Here is a 20,942-nt window from a genome sequence, read left to right on the forward strand (position 1 = left end):
AAATATTGCCCAGCACTATTATACTTCTGTTTGTCAAAATTAATCGAGCATGTCAACCGTAACAAGGCAAATGTTCCATTTTTCAATCAATTATAACGATCGTTAATATAAATCTTATATAAAGTTGGATCTCCAAATCTTTATGAATTTCAATATGGTTGAAAAAAATACATATTTTATTCGGAGAAGTGACTTTTCATGGCTTCCCTTTTCATTACTACAGACTTGCCATGAAAAGTGACACTTCTCTTCCTTATGAAATAATATACTATTTCATCATTATGATCTGTTTGATAATCTCATGGCATTTATTTGTAAATATTATTCCCAGCATATGGACTATCTGTCAGTTACATAGTCCATTCGATCACACAAGTTTTCACTACTTCTCCCAATTAATCTGACCGTATGATGTCAATGATGGCTTAAATATTGGCTTTCAATGCTTCAAGAGTTGCTGGTTTGTCGGCTTAAACCTTCGACTCAACATAGACAAGTCACGTGTCTCGGTTTTTCTAATATAGTATCTCATGTCCAAGGTTAAAATGGTATATCCAGGGATGGCATAGATCATTATGAAAATTTAAAATGGCTATATATTTCCATCTAGGCCTAATCAGAAAAAAAGGCAAAGGAAAAAAGTATTCCTTTTAGGGCCAAAATATATGTCCATGTCGAAGACCCTGTATATCGTCGAATTTATAATTCAGAACACGCCGAGTTCTTCGGCTCAAAGTGGAAATTTTACAACAAACCAATAGCATTAAATTCCCTTCTGTTTAACTACCTGAGTTGTATGTAACCACTCCATTAACATCTAGCCCTGTAGACAGATCTGCATCGGTAAATTTGTCAATCCTCAATGGATGATTAATAGAGTACGAAATGTAGGAACCAGTGTCGGGTTGATCAATCCAGGTTAACAGATATTACCACTTTGTATGCAGAATGTCAGCACAAACTTAATCGTAGGGGTATCGATCCTGGTGTTCTAGACCGCGAAATTGGCTGCGGCGCCTGTAATCAAGAACTTTGTAGTCCATTTATCTGTCTCAAATTTCCATTGGAAGTATATTTCTCCGACATGCCGACTTTTTCGTATGAACACACGGAAATTAATCATGGCAACGTGGAGGGTTCAGTATATCGAAAGTTTCGAAGAAGTTCTCCAATAAAATTTTCAAATCGACCAATATTGGCAGTTTAATGTTCACCCAGGGGAATATGAGAAGTCTTATTGGCAAAGGTTTTTGTGCACTTGGAAACTACACATAATACCAGGATTCTTAAAACTCTTAAATATCCTAGATAATTATTCTTATAATTATCATATTATAATTATAAAATTCATTAATGCTAATAATAGTTAAGTATATCAAAAAATATATCAATCAATAAATTTGAATAAAATTTCTGTGGATGTTTTTCCTCCAAATCATAGTTTGTAGGATTTTATTCTTTTGTCATTTTATGATCTGTATAACGTACTTAGTATACCACGTCACTAGGGAATCCAATCCCGCAAATGCAGGGTCCCTCTAAAACTCTGCGGGATCATAATTGCGGGATTTTCCATGAGGGATCTGCGGGATTCAATATAAAAATTGCATATTAGACAATAAAGACTCTGCTTCATCCACAACCACGGTTAAAAGGACTTCAAATGTGATCGAAGAACCACCGAAGATGCTGAACTCGGCAGTTGCTTCAGAAAACATATTTCGTAAAATGTATAATTCTCAATATGTAGTAATGAAAGGCAAATATGTCTCTTGTCAGATTTTAAATTGTCAAATTCAGTGGCTTTCACAATTTCAGTAAACACCTTAAACATTATAACCTGAAAAATGTACGTCATCAATTTTTCGATATGAAAATAAAAAACTTTTTGTTTTATATCATATTTTTTTGATCAAAATGTTTCCTTTCGTTTTTATAGGGCAGTTACCCAGAAAATAAGAATTTACTATTAATTAATCATTCATATTATTAATATTAATTGAGTTAATTGAATGCGTTTAAATTTACATTTCGAAAACGAAGCAGGATATAATAATGATAAGTAATCGGGCAAACCATCCCTTTGATTATGTGTTTCATTAACATCCTGGATAATAGCACATATGAAAAAAGAATAAGTCCAACATTTCAAACAATTATTTGTTATGTTCATAATATGCTTTCACGTTGACCCAACAAAATAATTACAAGAAATTAATTAATGACATTTTATTTATCTAGTCATTCCTTTTTGTCATGGCATGTCATAGACAGGAAGATTTTACTTCTGATTAGGCTCGGAAAATTGAATCCACATGCGAATCATAAAAAAATTTCACTAAAAGTAATCTGGAAAAGTGTGCTGAAGCTCCTGACGTAGGACGTAGGTAAACGATTTTCTTATTATTTTAAGTTGTAGATATTCGATCTCTAAAACATCAGCTATTTCGTTTTCAACATAATTCAACATATCTCTCTATTTATATAGTGTTTTTCATTTTAGGAAATAATGTGAAAATAATTCTTTTGATTCGAAAAATTCAACTTTCGAAAAAATGATATGAATTTGCAAGCAATTTTTATATAATTGGAAGAGCTCTTATATTTTTTATGAAAACTATTGCTATTCGAAAATTATAATCATAATATTTAAAATTATAATTTTTAAGGCAACTTTAGAAATCGATAGAAATAATGGGAGAGGAATGAATATTAATTTATTCTGCTCAGATTATATTAATAAATATAGCCCTTGAATAATATTTTTGAGAATGATTTATTGCTCACTTTAGAAACCTTCCATTGTTATAATCATTAATATTTCGCTTATATGGAGAGCTTACTCTCCCCCTTTTTCCATCCTTCATGGCTAGGTACTTTCTACGGTGCTAAATTGAACTCCTCATGCAGATTTCTTTCTCCCAATTGTAAATTTCACTTATACCAAAGAAAAGAGTGAAACATCGTTCAGGAGAGACGAGGAGTTTTATATGAATTCTAATCACAGAAAGCAAATTTCAGAATGAATTATATCACAAAATTTCGCTCAAACGCGAATTATTGCGCTGTCCTTGCCGACCCCAGCTGCAAATTAACAAAGCAGGCTCTCTTCCTACAATGATGGAACATTATCTTATAAATTATTAAATGGAAAGAAGAAAAGCCAATTTTTCAACCATTCTATTTACCAGTGTTTCATCTACGGAGAGGATCCACTCTGAAATGCATGTAGATTTAATCCGGATTTTTGCAGATGAGAATTTTAATATTAATACTGTATTGCCCCACGCCCTAAAATTCCCTGGTAATGTCCAACAGAATAAAACTATTGTGTTATTTTACTTTTTTACTCTGATGCCCGCTTATTTGGATATCTAGTCAAATAAACTGAAAATACCCACATTTTCTACGCAACAAAAAACCTTCAATTTTATACTGTGCAAGATTTTTTTAACTGTCCTGTACATTAATATAAGTTCTATATATGTTTATATAATTGTTTTTGATTTCTATGTTGAAGTTTGTTGATATTTCTATATTTTAAAATTTTTGACGTTTCCGATACAATGTAATAATTGTCTTATGGAAATAAAGATTTGATTGATTGATTGATTGATCAATACTCAATTCACTTGATATTTCTTGAAAGCTAAGAATAAATTTAAATGAATCTTCCTTATTTTATAGATATAAAAACAATAGGTATATGTGATTATGATACATTTTAGTGAAATAATTAGGGATAATGAAATAATTGAATTAATTTCAATTAATTCATTCCATTGAATTTTCTGATAACATGAAACCAAATGAATTATTCAAATGAGATTTTGAAAGTGAATACTAAAAGAAAAGAGATGTGTACTAACTTTTTGATAATAATTGAAAAGTTTACTTGGTGTTCAAAATGAAACAATTCATTGATTCATTATCTATCAAATAAGAACATACAATATAGGGTGTGCCATTTGAAATAAGTCTGATATTAATGTTTGAATAAGTCATCCATGAATCATCTCATTTTGAACCAGGAATTCATCAAGCCAAGTAGCTTGATATTTTAACCAACTACTTGACTTGAAAATCAAGCTCGTGAAAAATTACATATTTATACTTGACTTGATTTGAGATATTTATTACTTGAGTTTGATGAACAGGAGTCGCACGGCATATATTTCTGCAAGCTCGTGGGGACTTAGACAAAGTAAGGGGTTCCTCGACCTCCAAGATGACTGAAGCGATCGTCAGACTCATAGGGGGTCGTTTATTCACTTCGTTTACCTCGAAAAAGCAAATTCTTCCAATTTTTATTTCTTCTTTTTATTTCTTTTAATCAATGAGAGGGTTATGTCCCCAATAACCCCCACCTCGGTAGGCCTATGCTCGCCAGTGTGACTTTTTCAGCAATTTTCTCGCATTTATATGAAATTTTTAGTAGGCAGTAATCTGTTGGTAGAATTTGGTAGTTTTATAAATCTTACATTTTGAGTATCAGTTCTAGCGACGGAAAAACGAAGGTACAGGAATTGGGAATTGGGATACCTTGAAGTTCATTGAGGTTCTTCATGATTCTAGAAGCATCTAAAACTTCTCTGCTGGCTGTCGGCTGAGAATAAATACAAAATGTAATGGAACCTGCGAAGGGCACTTTATTAAAAATTGATGTTATAAATTTCAGTTGAAAATGAACCATCATTGGGTATTATATTATATGAAAAAAAGAGGCAACTGCAATTTTATTGCCAAATTAAAGTGACCGAATAATCACAAAAGTATAAAAAACTATCGAAAATATTGATAACAGTATCAATCGAATCGATTAATTCTAATGATGAAATTCTTTGAAAAATTTCCGAAAAACATATTCATAAGAACGTATTTTCATTTCATATTTCAGATTCAATTTCGAAAAGTTACTTGTTTGTAGTAACTGGAAAAATCATGCTCAAAGAATTTTGTATTTGATTATTTTAACTTGTACATCTTTACGAGCGATACCATACATTTGGGAATATTCAAAGTTATTAGGAGAGAGAATTTTCATGGAAATGAGTAATTTCTGAATAAAAAACACAAATCGGTATTTATTCTGATCTATTATTATTATTTGAAATAATAATAATAATAATAGATCAGAATAAATACCGATTTTTCTGGTCTAAAAGAAAAACTTATGTATCCACTTATGTGATCGTTAGTTATTTGTTTCATACTATGTATAGTCGAAAATAATTAAGTATTTGAAGAAAATACATACGGAATATAGATAAAGAGGTGAAGAATAATTGCTCAAAATAATGCGAATGAGTTTCATCTCATCTAGGGTTTTCTTTTGTTTTTTTTTTTTGTTTATACTACTTGATAAGTCTGTGCTCAAAGTCCTCAGAAAGTCCGAACAACATGAACAAGCACTGCTTAGTTGTTGTTTCGTCTTGATGGGGATAACATTGAAATTGTTGCATATGTATTTTGTACTATATTCAAGCACATTGTAATTGTGGTTGGAATCTCAAATAAATTGAAATTGAAAATTGATATCGATCTCTTTTTGTTTATTCAAGAAATCTCCAGTTAATCGACCAAATGAAATAGATGAATTCCTGTTTGACAGTGCTGGCAGTTCTGAAGACATTTTAGAATGGTGGAAGAGGCACAACTTGACATTAAAAAACTACTACTTGACTTGAACTTGACTTGATTTCAAGTCAAGTAGCATGAATATCAAGTCAAGCCGTGAATGTCTATTTTGAACACCCAGTAGAATTATCAATGATTATCAAAAAGTCAGTACTTACCTCTGTTTTTATAATATTCACTTAACTCATTAATTCCGAAATCGTTAGGTTTTTCCGAATATCCTCCAGTTTATGAAAAATTGAAATATCTCAAAAACTGCATATTTCAGGAAAATGAAACTTCGAACAACTCTAGTAATATAGCATATTGAAATATAAAGTAGGGCCACCTTTTAATTTAATTCCATTGAACAAAAAAATAACAGAGTCTAATTGGAAAAAAGTTTCATAGGATTGAGAGTGCACCCATCAAGGTGTATATTCAGGAGCCACCACAGTATTGCGCCCATAACCCTGAAAGAATAAAACTCAAGTCTCATTCGATACCCTCCTGCTCTTCCTAAAGAAACGTATCGTATGGTCGCTCAAAATCATTCCTCTAAAATGCTCCAGGATGACCCAATTGTGGGGTCTTGGTAGGCGTCGCCTGAAGCCACGACTGTACGAGCGTCGATATACCATTTTCAATTCAGTAGGAAATTGCCGGCGACAATCTATTGAATTTTATCGAATTCCACATGTGGCGTTAGCTGTAAAGTCACGAAAATCCCGCTAGAGGTTGCTTCCAACCCTAGTACCCTCGGGAGATTACGTAAGACAAACTATTTCGCTTAATATCGGAATTCAGTTATCACCGGAATTCTATTGAATGCTTTCCTTGCGTGATTTATTAAAACTCCTTGTTCTAGTCGCGATGGAAAGTAGTATATTCGACTCCCGTCAACTCGAAATCCTCGAAAACGCGAATTATTTTTAATCTTCTTGAAAAAACCTGTTTAAGTCGAAAAAATAACCTTCATAACTGGAATTTATTTTACGATCATAAACTAACTGACAATAAAATTGCATCACCCAGAAGGAGCTGTTTAACTTTCAATTTTTTTTTTTGATAAAACATAGATAGTATAGCAAGGAGTACATGATTGAAATTTAGAGGAAAAAACGAAGGGTTTACAATTTTTATAAAAATAAATTCGTTAATAATGTCCACCGTGATTATCTATACACTCCCCAACACGTCTCGGCATTGATCCAATAAGATGGTCTATTTCTTCTTGAGGATTCTATCCCAAGCTACCCGTACTTCATGTATCAAAGCCGCCAAAGTCCGTAGGGACTGGGGTAAATTTCAAAGCCTTCTACCCATGATGTCCCAAACATGCTCTATAGGTGAAAAATCGGGGGATCTGGGCGGCCATGGCAAAATTTTCACTTGAGTAGCTTCGAAAAAGTTCAAACTAACTCTGGCAACATGAGGTCGGGTATAATCTTGCTAAAATATTGGATTCTCGAGCCGGTTAAGGTAAAGGAGAACATACGGCTCCACTATTCCTTAAACGTAACGCAGCACTGTCATGTAACCTCTAATAAAGACTAAAGGTGACCTACCTGCATGTGCAATAGCGCCTCATTCCATAACGCCTACTGTCCGGGGTACATGACGCTCAACATCAAACTCATCAGGTTCACGTCTTTCTCCCCGATGTCGTCTAATCCTTCTTCGGCCTTCATGTGCACCCGAGGAGATTCGAGGTGCCATTCCACATCCCAATGTTGACGTTCTCTGCACCACTGTAATCGTTGCCGGCGATGTTCAACCGTCAGAGGTAACACAAGATGGGGTCGATAATGCTGCAGTCCAAAAGACCTTATCCAATAAACCGTTCGGACAGTTACAGGATGGCCTTGTTCTCCAAACCACTCATTAGCCAAATATCGAGTTGTCACAAATCGGTCTCTATTGGCCATAAGTCTTAGACGTCGATCTTGAACTTCATTTGTGCCCTTCGACGTCCTGTGCCTACTCTTCTTCGATTTTGGGCAAACCACGCTTGACAACATCTCATAACAGTAGTTGGATTTCGTGTGGTTACCGATTTCAGAACTTTTGAAGGAAGGCAATAGTAAAGGGTAACAAAACTTCAGAATTTGAAATTATTCGGTCGATTAGTTACAGAGTTATTGAACTGTGAAATTTCACTCATGAGAAGAACATCACCTGTATATCCCAGACAAAGGCACTCAGGCGATTGAAACCTCTTGATAGGGGTCCTCCATGATGACCTTAATTCATGATACCCGTTTGTCGCATTCTTCCCGGGATACCCTGTATAATACCTATTATAATATGAAAGTTGTGTTGTTAATTTATCTAATGAAAGATAGTGGATAGTAAGAGTTATTTTCAAAAATATGGTATTAAATTCGTACTGAATAAATAAAACATTAAAATTCAACAATACAGTACTTTCATTTGCGAGAGAAAATAATACATAAAGTCCATATTGCCCCTTCTCTTCTTTCTCCAATTTAGCATGTTAATAATACTACAAAAATAAACTGCTTCAGAACTGTTTGTGGTAAAAGCGTATTGTATATGAATTTGTACTGCGATGAATGATAATGAAATTTATTTATTTTTTTGGATAACCTCGGAAATGCATTTGAAAGCGAACGTATGCACCTTTTGACCAATGGCATAATTGAAACAACTCGAACCCGTTTTTCCAAAATGTTCTGGTAGCTTTTTCCTTAGTAGTGCGAAATAGTTATCAGATAATACATTTTTATGCATCTCCTACTGTTCAAATTCAACCTTGTGCACGATAATGTATTAATTTTAGTATGAAAAGAAAAATACAGTGGTTTTAAGTATTATCTTTAATCAGATATCGATTTCGGCAAAAAAGCTTATACCATCATCAGGCTGTCCTGAAATGACATGTATAAAAAGGAAATGGCATGCATATAAAACAAAATACATGAGTGTCATTTCAGAAAGCCTGTTGATGGTATAAGATTTTTGCCAAAATCAATAGCTGATTAAAGATAATACTTAAAACCAATGTGTTTTTCTTTTCATACTAAATTCTACACGCCGATTGGGAAATACATCAATTTATTAATTTTACTATGAATTATCTCAATGATATTGAAAAATAAAAATCTTAAAGGAACAAATTCAATAAACATGAGTCCTAGATGAAGTATAGTAATCTACTCAATTCAAGTTCCTGTTTGACATGATTACAAACGCTGCAGTTAAATAGCAGATGAGTGCATAAGGAAGCAGTATACATATACAGTGATCATAATTGCATAAATACAATATTGATGACATTTGTCTTTTTTGAAGATATTATAGAATTGTGTACTGAAATACTTCTTCCAATATACAGGGTGTTTCCTAAACATGCGGCAAAAATTCAGGGGGTTGTTCCTTGGACTATTCTAAGAATATTTTGTCCTTTGATGATTTTTGAAAAACCTATTTGTTTCGAAGATATAGGGGAAACAAAATTTCAGATAATAACATTTTATTATGAAAAATTACATGAAAATTCAACTCAACCTACAAAAACTGTTGAAAATGACCACCTCTAGCCAGCATACAAGCATCCAATCTTCTCCTCATTGACTGCCGAACCCTTTCAAACACACCAGGATCATTTCTTATTAAGTTACACCCAGCAATGATCCGATTTCGCAAGTCTTCCACATTTTCTACTGGAGTGGTATGAAATAATAATTTTACCATCTGCACTTATCAATTTTTAGTCAAAAAACTAGCCGTTTTTAGTAATTGGAATGTTGTTAAACAAATTTAAAAATAAATTGTACCTACTTAGTAAACACAGTGCGGTACGCATTTTTATTTGAACTATTATTAATTTTAAAAATATGAAAAATGTTGTTCGCCCTGTATCTTCGAAACAAAGAGGTTTTTCAAAAACCATCCAAGGACAAAACATGCTTAAAATAGTCCAAGGAACAACCCCCTGAATTTTTGCCGCATGTTTAGGAAACACCCTGTATAAATAATTTAAAACCATTTCACCAAAAAAAAAAAAATTCAACAAAATTTTAATATTGATTTAATATCGACCTTTCAAAAAAATATTCGTAATAGCCAAAACTGCAATAAGCAAGCACCTAACCTAACCTAACCTAACCTTATACAAGAAGTACCTAAGCTCATTTAGTACAAAAGCTTAGCAGTACAAAATGGCGAAAGCGCATATTTCAAGTTGCATTAAACTAGTTGCCAAAAAGTTTTTATTCCGATATTGCTTTATCATGAAGAGCTTCAAAATAAAATTCTAAACTATCATTTCAATCGGAAAAATAGTGCACATTTGTCTTTAAATGAATACTCATATACATACATATTCAATATTATTGCACAACTCCCAATATTGTACATTATTATTGATAGAAACGTATCCATCATCTCATAACAAGTAAAAGGAGAAAAAAAACCCTCTATGTCAACTCCAAATGATTTATTAAAATGGGGTACATGTTTCGATATCCAAGAAATCATCTTCAGGCCCTACTAATTGAAAAGAAAACAAACAGAGCAATGAATAAATTGCTCATGTTTCATTGTTCTGTTTGTTTCCTTTTAAATTAGTAGGGCCTCAATATGTAGAAGTGTAAATATGTGCCATTTTAATAAATCATTCAGAGTCGACATATAAAGTTTTTTCTTCTCATTTTACAACATAATTGTACGGCTATGGGCCGCTTAAGGGAAACCAGAATGCAACACTTTCCGCGTGAGAGAAGGAATAAAGGAAATCACACTATGCACCATATGGAGTAATTTCAATTCTGCGATATAACTTCAGATATTATGCGAGTATTTTGGCGTATCGAGAATGAAACGACAGCAGTAATTCCACACTTTCTGAACTCTGTTACAATCACATTTGTCGAGGCTGGGGTCGTACCAATACATATTTGTTATGATTAAAATGTAATGGTAGGAATGATTTGGTTAGTAATTCAAAAGAGATCGAACGTTTGAATGGATAATTGATAAATTATTACAGGAATGATACATTAGAATTTGAAAATTTTACAAACAACGAAGTGAATGAAAACCATAAAATATTTCTATAATGTGAACAACATACGACAAGGCGGCTCGGATACATACTTTTCTCATAGACTGAAATGTCATTAAAAATCCAAAAATCATCTACATTTACACTCATATTCAAATTTTTCTTCAAAACTTAGAACCTTTCAGCGTTATTTTCAACTTCGTTCTGTTTTCATTGTTGACAAAATTCAAGGCATATTGCTGAAATACCAACTTGTATGACATAGTCTTAAACTCATAGCAAATATTGATATCACAACGAGTTATATTGTTAGAACTACTATTCAATGCATGAACAAAAGAATCTATGATCTCCACAATTGCATCAATTTATAAAACATGTAACAAAAATTTATTTCCATTCATCTTTTATATTGAAATCATGAAAATCCAGAAAATATTTTAATTTCAAGTTTAGATCTTGTATTTATAACTTAAGTTGCTTCAGCTCCTACTCAATGAATTCCTAAAATTCTGGAAATTTCTCACCCAAAGCGAGGAATGAAATCAATGGAAAATTTTCCTCAAAAGAAGATTTCATAGTATTATCAAATGCATTCTTGAATGCAAAAACATTCATTCAATTTTTCAAACATTTCATTCAAATTAGAGATTGCTATGGTGTTCGCCTTCTTTGAAGGTTTCAAGACTAGGAGATGAGATCCAGCAATATCAACACAATTGTAAATCCCAGAAACGGCAAGACACTAATTTTACAACCGATTATATTCATCAAACCAGAGCCAGCGCAAAAATATTCAGTCAATCACCACCATTTATAACAAAAAAAGGGAAATGTAACTGTGTTTGAATAAATATATTTTTTTAATTGATTGGGTTCAATATGGTAGAGATTTGAACCTAACAGGTTTATTTCCAAGTTTTCTGGTGATATACATTCGAAAACGTTGAAACAGTAAATATAAGATAACCACGATCATCAGAAGGGTATTTTATAACCCATGGTTGGAATAGGAGTAATACTGTAATTTTTCAGTTCGAAGATATCAGAAGTGTTTCTTGGTAACTTATCATCTCTTTGCTTATTTTAAAAAATTTTGCATTGATTTTACCAATATCTAATTTTTGTACTTCAATCCTTCACTTTTCCTTCAAAATCTATATATCCCAAAATATTGATGGAAAAATCGTGAATATTAAGTAAAAGGAGATAGAGTGAACTTACAATGTAATTTCATGTCAAAAAGACACTAGAATCCTTATACATAATGCTATCGTTTTATATTACTTAGGATAATTCAGCAGATGAAGATTGAAAACCCTTCCATCCAAGCGTTTTTTTTTTCAATTCGACTAGGTCATGTGACTCGGTATACAAAAAGCATCATTGAAACTCAGGTGGACCATTTTTTCTTGTATATTCGCGAATGAAATGAATGTCTGCTCACACAATTCCAATGTTATCAAATCATTTTTTCGGTCAAAACTGAAAACCTTTTCTTTCTGAATTCTTGTCATTTATTATGTCATATTCATTAAATATATCTATTAGTTAATTTTATTTATTTCTGTTATGGATTGATTCCAATTTTGAAATAATTGGAAACATTTTCTTGAAGTCTTCGTTTCATTTCTCATAAAAAATATATCGGACATAAGAAAGTTCACGAAATAGATAAATCGTACTCCTTGCAAATATTTCAACTTCTTACCAAACAATCTCAATCGAAGATCCAAGTCAGCCTTAAATTTCTTTTCACTCTGACACAATTTCCAACTCCTACATGTATATTATCCGAGATAATATCCAAACACAATTACCATGCGAAAATCAAAATTCAGGGAAAATCCACTAAAACAACTTTCATAAATGCGCTCCGATCTCGAACGACAGGAACTGATACGTGAGATGCGCGTCGCGACGCTCTGTTCGGGATATCGCGTCGGAAACAGGGTCAACTTGCTACTGAAGTCTGGAAAGCTGGATCGGATCTCTGTCTCTGAGGTGCCGAGATGAAAAACAGGAATCTGTAACTCAAAATCTGAGCTTCGTCGAAAAACATTTAGTCCTGCAGGATTTATTTTTGAGGAACTGAACTGATCTGAAAATATATATATTTAATGGATTTGGTCCTTACTTGATGAAAATTCTTTATAGGGGAAATAATGAGACAAATTAATGTAGGCTTGGTTAATCCATCGTCTAGAGGTATGATTCGATTACCTGGCCTTTCGTCTTTTTCTCCTTGACTTTGTCGGATTTGTAATAATTGAACTCTTTTGAATTATTTACATCTATTTACAAAGCCACACTTATACAGTACAAACTCAGTATTGAGAAGATCTTAATTACGTCTTAATTACAAGTTTCTCACTACGGTACTGAATTTCGTCTTTAACTCTAGTGTTAATTACTCGAAACGTCTTCGATTATTACGTCTTCGTCGTACTTCAAGTTTTCGGTCGTCTCGTCTTGTTCGCGACTCGTCTTAATCTAGTCCGCGAACCGTCTTTACGTCGTACGTCTTAAGTTGACCGACCGAACTGATCTTTACTCGTCTTCGACTTAACTTGAACTTTGCCCGTCTTCGGCTTAATTTGAACTGTGCTCTCTGACGATTGGAACTTACCCTGTCTCGAATATCGACCTCCCTTCTTTCGGCTTGACCACACCCCTAGTCCAATAAGAATTTTGCCGTACCGCCCACAAAGATCTTCGCGGATTCCTGGAAATCGAATATTCTCGAAGGACTAGAACCTGATACACAGATGTGACACATCTGGTACGACCGTATTGTCTTCGAATTTTCACAACCCCCCAGTAAATCTCTTCAAGATTTACAACTCCATGACATATCTTCGACACCTCGAAGAATAATACATCCTTTTTACATTATATGTACAATAACAATTCGTTCCCTGTAAATTCATTGAAACTGTCCTGCCCTCGACACTTGAAGAAATTAATAGGTCTCCAAGCATCCGGTTGACCATCTCAATTATTTACAGGGTACAGTAACTGGATCCTACATTAATTTTCACAATATTTTAATGTTTGCGACAAATGTTTCGCCAATACTGTGGTTCATCAGGTTACATTTCGACTGATAGCAAAACAGAGCTTGTCGACAAGGGTGGCCCTTGCCTTGAATTTTGGGAGGTCGCCGTTATGGGCTTCAAGTTTTTTGATGGGACCATTTCCTACCTTGTCTGCTTGAAACACATATGTATTGAGTGTTAGATGGTTGCATTTGGGGGGGTCATGACCCCCCCTGGGACCGCTCTTGCTTGTAGACAACCTTATATAGGTGAGAAAGATATGAACAGTGATTGATAAAACATGATACTAAATAGGAGATAATAAATTTTACATTGGACGTTTACTGCCTGTGATTTCCAAACTATCTCTTCAAGAATGGGGATGAGTTTACATCTCTTTCTCTTTTCAAAAGAATATTTTGGGATTATACCTATTTACTTCAAGTTATTTCTATGATGTTAGTCTTAGGTTTTTATTTTCCATATTAAAATTTCGATTTCAATATCAAAAGTTTGGTCCCAATTTTTTTTGCAATTCACATTATATTGAAAGTGAACTATTTTGATCTTGAACTTCTTCAATAGTTAGGAGGCAGTTTTTTGAGCACTCATTCCACGAATAGGTCATTTCATTACAATGTCTGTTATTCTCGAGTTTTAAACCTGAAATGGTCCCAAACGACTCACTGATTCAGGACTAATTTGTTCACAAATTCGATTCTCTCTATCCGTAAACACGGTAACACTGCAGAGTTGACCTAAGATGCATCAAGTGTGGAGGCAAGCACTCAACAAGAAAGTGCAAGGAGGCAGCAACTTCACCAGCTAAGTGTGCCAATTGCAATGGTCTGTACCATGAACCTAGGTAAGAAACGCCAAGTACAAGAAATACATCAAATTCTTCACATATCACATTCTGGAATGCAAACGAACATCATCGTGATAAATGAGACCATACTGAAGCCATCTCCACAGGGACCCCAGAATCCAAAAACAATGATAATAAAAATTATAATGAGGCTATTATCCTTAGAAACTAATACAAAAATTGATGAAACAACGTACACATAAATTTTACAACACAATAAATAACTCCAGCACAAAAAAAAAGGCAACAACATATATGCCATTACCATATATACCAATGGTATCTGAGAAAATTGAAAATATAATAAAATAGTACCCAAATATATAAATGCACGCAAGCTTTTCATACCAGTCCAGTAATTATTTTCGAAATTAAAATCGAAAATTTCAAAAAATCTAAAATCACATGTTCTTTATGAGATACCACTCAATGAATGTAGGGGAGTATACATAGGACAAACACAACAAAATTTAGGTTAGAGAATATACACACCAATATTCAAAAACCCAGACAGCATTCACATTCAATTTCGAAGATACGATAATTTTAGAGACAGAGAAAAATATAAAACTAGAGAATCCCTCTAAATGATTTACATTCACAAAATCAGCATTCGATCAATGATAGAACATACATAAGGGGATCTATTAAACACTCATTCAAAAAACGAAGGATATTAAAAATAAGAGCAAAAAAAGAAAACACAGGTTCGAAAATGTGATACTCAATATTTTAACGACATAATGTGACACGTTGATGCTGCGTTTCTCGATATTCAAAACAACTAATGAGATGTTCATTCATTGCAGTACTCCAATATGAAATGAATCTCTATCTTTTTGTTTTTGATGTCATAATGTTTGTAATTAATTTTTTTTTTTAGATATTGAAAAACAGTTCTGTCTGAAACGTTTGTATGTAATTTGTGACTGTGATAATAATCTCAATGAAAAATTGTGTCTAATGATCCCTCATCATCATCATCATCATCAAATTTATTTATTTCATAATCAGAAATTTCCCGAATGAAAATATTAAATCAAAATATCGTCAAAATAATCTTTTTAATTCAATTTTCAATTCAGAAATTGTTCTACTCTCTCTCTATTCTTCCTATGATTCTAATTTAAGAAAAAGGGAGAAGAACTATTTTTAGAATTCCATATAATTTGTTTCTCTCCTTAATGGTAGCGGCAACTTCTTGAAGTATCTCATGCAATTCATTTGAATTAATTGAATTCTTTATTGAATTGTCAGTAAGAATTAAATGAAGAAAAAACATTATATATTATTCAAACAATATGGGTTATATAAAGAAGAATGTTGCTGGAAATTTTGGGAGGCAGATTTGTGCGTTTTATACCTAATCTGGGCGTAATCTTACAAATGCTCTATAAATGTGCCAAAACAAACTTCGTTCGTGGTAGTAGTGGAGACCTACCTAATTAATACGATAATAGCTAATTGTACAAAAATTCATTGCACATATCCAAATATTTATTCCGGCTGCATTGAATATTATTTTTTAATTAATGATTCAAAACTTTTTAATGGTTTCAATTAATGAACAATTATTATTTATTTCTGCTATTTAGGAAAATTATATATTAGATATAATTCTTTATGAAATTTTCGAATTCATTATAGCTATTTTCCTAACAAGTGTGGAAAGTGATAATTTTTCGCAAGAGACTGCAGTTGACCGAACGATACGAAGCGGAGCTGTCGATTGCGGAAAAGACACTTTCCACATGAGTTAGGAACAATATTTTTCCTACTAGCGTACCTAAATAAAACACTTTCACGAACAGTTTTCTTCTTGATATCGACTGACGTTATAAGAATAGTAATTTACGTAACAAGTCCGGAAAATAGGGTTTTTTTGGACGAATAGACAAAATTCCAGGACGAGCGTAAGCGAGTCCTGGAAGTCTGTGAGTCCAAAAAAACCATTTTCGGGCGTGTTGCGTACAATATTTTTTCGGTAACCATGTCAAATAACACTATCGCTGCTGCTTTCCATATTTTATTGCGATTGCGATCAAAAAACATGCAAATTTTTGACAACTAAATTCATATGAACTGTCAGCCGTTATCTCGGTTGCTATGGATTCTATGATTCTTTTCCGGCCTAGTCCGGGAAGTACGTACTTTCCGGACTAGGCCGGGAAATGCTACTTTCTCAGAGAAAAAGCGTCCGGGAAGTGAGCACTTCCCGGACGGTTGCCGAAAAATTATATTTTTGTGCGCTCAGTCGCATAGAGAAACGTTTGAATTTTATGATTGGCGCACAGAGAAATGCCAACATTTAATGATTGATGCGACTCTTGCTATTCACTTTCCGCATGCTTATGCGAGCGGAAAGTGAATAGCTTGGCCTTTTCCGCACGAAATTGGAAAAATATACTACTTTTCGAACGTCAATTGAACGCCACTGGATTCTACGTAAAAAAGTGCCTGTATGATGTTTTAATTTCAGAGCTCTATCATCAATATTAGCGGAGATGTAAATGTTTTTCCATATCGCCATTTTTCCAATTTTCACTCATAACTCGAAAACAAAAGAAGGTGGCCAAAAATGAATACTACCCTTGTTAGTTTCTCAGAAAAAGAGACCAAGAATGGGGTATCAGATTTTGTTTAAAAGTTGTAGTGCTAAAACATCGAAATTTGCCCACCCTGTACAAATCAAATATTCGTGTATGGAAAAATCATTCGTGGTTCATACTGAATTTTGTGTTGATACCATTACCAGAACCATAAATTTTTAAAAAAATATCGCAAAACATAACCCAATATTTTTGTGATCATATAACCGATTGAGCGGAGATTTTAGTTTAGTTCCTATTAAATAATAATTCAAAGATATTGGGAAGCACAGTGCAGGTAAAATGTAAAATATAGTTTCCGCTTACCTCAGACTATACCTATTCAATCTCAGTGAATGTCGAATGTCTTTGCGTTATTCAATTTTCTATGGTGAGTGAGTAGGCTTACTATAGTTCTGCTATTTATTCTAACATTCATTGCTCAGGATCACATAAAATATAGTTTGATTATGATATTCTGAATAAGGACTGGGCAAAATGGTCGGGGCATATCTAACAGGTGTACTTCACAGAATAGACGGTCGGATTGTATGGTTTTGATTTCAGTTTTGGTACACATATATAAGAGGAAGACTAAAAAGCAATCGTAGGATGAAAAAATTTTGACTTCGCAATCAATGCAGAATGGAACAAATTACTCCAGATCAGCTGCTGACTTAGTATTTATTACTTCGTTAATAACAGATCCAACCGAGTTTCAAATAAAATCAAAAAACAATTTCAACTTCTTGCAAATTTTTGTGTTAACCGCATTATCCGAATTTTACCAATAGAATATTCAAGCAAAATTATATAGCGTGCCAAAAAAGGAACGTAACTCGTCAATAATTCTTGTACGAAAAATTATTAAAAAAAATCCTCGCACCCGTGATTTTTAATTTCAAAAGAAATTCATCCTATGCTTTTTTGAATTCGATATTTCTCACTCCTACGCCCCGCACCCCTCTACTTAATTTTTTCAATTGGGAATATAGGGATTGTGATACATCAAATAATTGGTAATTTGGTTATCTATTCAGCGATGTGGATAAAAGTAGAATTGGTTGTGCCATTTTTCATTAAAAAATTAGGAAATAATTTACAATTTGTGATTAGAGAGTAACTGCAATCAGACCATTATTATTATTTCAATTATTATTAAGGGAAATCCAAAATTCATGGATTATCAATTTTAAAAGCAGGTCTCCCTACGCTCCAAATCACTCTACGATTTTTATCAAATAGAAATTTATGGCTTGTGATATATCAAAGGACATTCGATTGAGCGGTGTGAATGAAAAAAGAATTTGTTAAGCTATTTTTCACAAAATTAACAATTTGTGATTGGTGTCAGGTTCTTATTCTTGAAATAATAAAAAATGAAAATATTGAGAGATATCCTCCTACGCACCGATTTCTATTTTCGAAGTTTGAGAAATGCATGCAACCATCAAAAATTTTTCCTAATGAAAAAATATTTCTGGTGATATATCGCATCAAAGGTCATTCGATGACCAATTCAGTTACGTGAACGAAAATTTTGCCTTAAAATTTTTCTAGGAGGGTGCGGGATGTAGGGGTGAAAAATATAAAATTCAAAAAGTACAGTATAAATTGCTTCTGAATTAAAAATCGACAGGTGCAAGGATTTTCTTTGATAATTCTTCGTACAAGAGTAACGTTACTCTTTTGGCACGCTGTATACACTCATGTGGTTGAACCGATGATCTCCCATCTGATATTATGGGAAGACAACTTTACGAACGATGCTGCTTCCAAAACAACTGGTTTTTGCATCCATAAGTAGGTATAGGATGCCAAATTCTGTTCACTCACATGTTGCATAGTTTTCTTGTTAACTTTGAATATGTTGAAAGAAATTAGAAAGTTATACCGAATAGAATAATTTCGATCGATCTAACAAAAAATATTGCTGAATAGGGATGTCTTTATTTTGAAATTGCTTTCAATTCGTAGATGAACCCCATACAGTATACACTAAAAAAATATTTTCATGGAAAAATCTAGAAAGTAACAATAAAAAATTCGTAAATAAAAAAAGTTTCCAAAACTCCCGCTGAAACACTCCATTCTGTCACGGTTTTATGGTGACGTCACTGCATAATAGACTCACCACCATAGACAAACTAACTAGTTTATTTATGGTCACCACGTGCTAATGGTCTGTTAAACGTAACTGATATCAGCTGATATTGACAGTCAAATCGGTTTGATTATATCTTCTGACGTTCTAAACCATAGATAAACCAGTTCTTGATAAGATTAGTTTGTCTATGTTCTAAACGTTTCAGTGCTATGACGTCAAATTGCCCTGATTGGCGTTCGCAGTTACGTGCTAGACGATAAGAATTAACACAATTCAAATCAATTTTATTAAATTGAATTCGAGAAATAAGATAATGAAAATGCTGTTTTATTATTTCAAAAACGACCTTTAATGTGGAAAACCTAAATTCATTTGATTTTATTATATGACGCAATATCCCTATTATTGGACACAATTGCATTAAATCTACCGAGAATCCATTCCAAACCATCAATAATATCCAGTTGTCCAGAGATCCCCCAACTTCTCCTGGCAACTGCATTGTACACTCGAATGCATTTCCAAAAACGCTTCATTCTCCCATTTCATTTCTTTGTGTATCTGTGTCATTGCAGCCCTATTTCACTCCTTTGGCGATGCAATTGAAAAACTTGTTGCATCAGCAATCCCCTCAAGGCGCATCAGGAGCCTGCGGCAAGTTCCAACCCTCCACGTTCAGCTGTGGTCGAGGGTGAGAATGTACTGTAATAGAGATAGAGGAAGGTGTTCCGCTAGGGAATTCGGCGACTGGGTCAAGTATGTTTTGTCGGATTTTTGGGCTTGTGTTTCTGCCCCCGTATCGACTTTGAAATCCAATCACCCTGTTGGGGTTAGAGCGATGTGGCGTGTTGAGGAATAATTGAATTTGGTTGAACCCATGATGGAATGTTCTTTTGGGATTTATAACATATGTCGAAGGATCAAGTTAAATATACGTAGGGGTTTATAAAGACTAGAGATTAAAATTATGACCTTCGATATTATAAAATATATTCACTTCTGCACAACATCGTGGACAGAGTTTGTTTTATTTATTAGTTTAGCACATTTTGAAATATAGGTTATAGTATTAATACTTTTTTTGGATTGAGCGATTATTTTACAAGTTTCATTTCCATTTCATTTATTTAACAAAGTATCACAAACAGCAGGCAATACTTAATAGTCAATATATAAAAACAGTAATAACAGTAATTAAACAAAAAAGATTTATAAAACAATACAATAAAAGAAACATATCATAATAGATATAAAACAAACACCATGATAACATTGAGTAGACTGGATCAATCCGTGACGTTCAAAGCAGGAATTCGTCAAAACTATAATAAACTCCTTGCATCAAATATTTTCGGAGACTCCTCTTGAAAAATTTGTCATCTTTCAAACTACCTGGCAAATAGTTATAGAACAAAACTCCCCAATAATTGATATTTTTCCTGGTGATATTCAATCTCTGACAGGGCGTTTCCAGAGAATATCGATTTTTAATGAAATAGTGATGGTGCTCTCCACTAGTGAGATATTTCGCGTAATTATCATGCACATACAAACAACACATCTAAATATATTGGGAATAAAAGGTAGGAATTCCGAATTTCCGAAAATAGTCCCGACATGAGGTTGTACTACTTATGGCGGCAATTATGCGTACTGCTTTCTTCTGCTTCAGGAACACATCATGGCAGTGTGGGCT

At 33.3% G+C, this 20,942-nt stretch overlaps 1 protein-coding gene across 1 annotated transcript in view; it reads right to left on the bottom strand.

The window, feature by feature from the left end:
• LOC123674976 (TWiK family of potassium channels protein 7-like) overlaps positions 1-12,572 on the bottom strand; it is a 621,245-nt gene extending 608,673 nt beyond the window's left edge. Inside the window, exon 1 of the mRNA XM_045610173.1 lies at positions 12,357-12,572. The gene's annotated coding sequence lies outside the window, so the exon portion shown is untranslated. The remainder of the gene's footprint in view (positions 1-12,356) is intronic.
• Between the last annotated feature and the right edge of the window lie 8,370 nt (positions 12,573-20,942).

Source organism: Harmonia axyridis, chromosome 3 (assembly GCF_914767665.1).
Source record: "Harmonia axyridis chromosome 3, icHarAxyr1.1, whole genome shotgun sequence".
Lineage (NCBI taxonomy): Eukaryota > Metazoa > Arthropoda > Insecta > Coleoptera > Coccinellidae > Harmonia > Harmonia axyridis.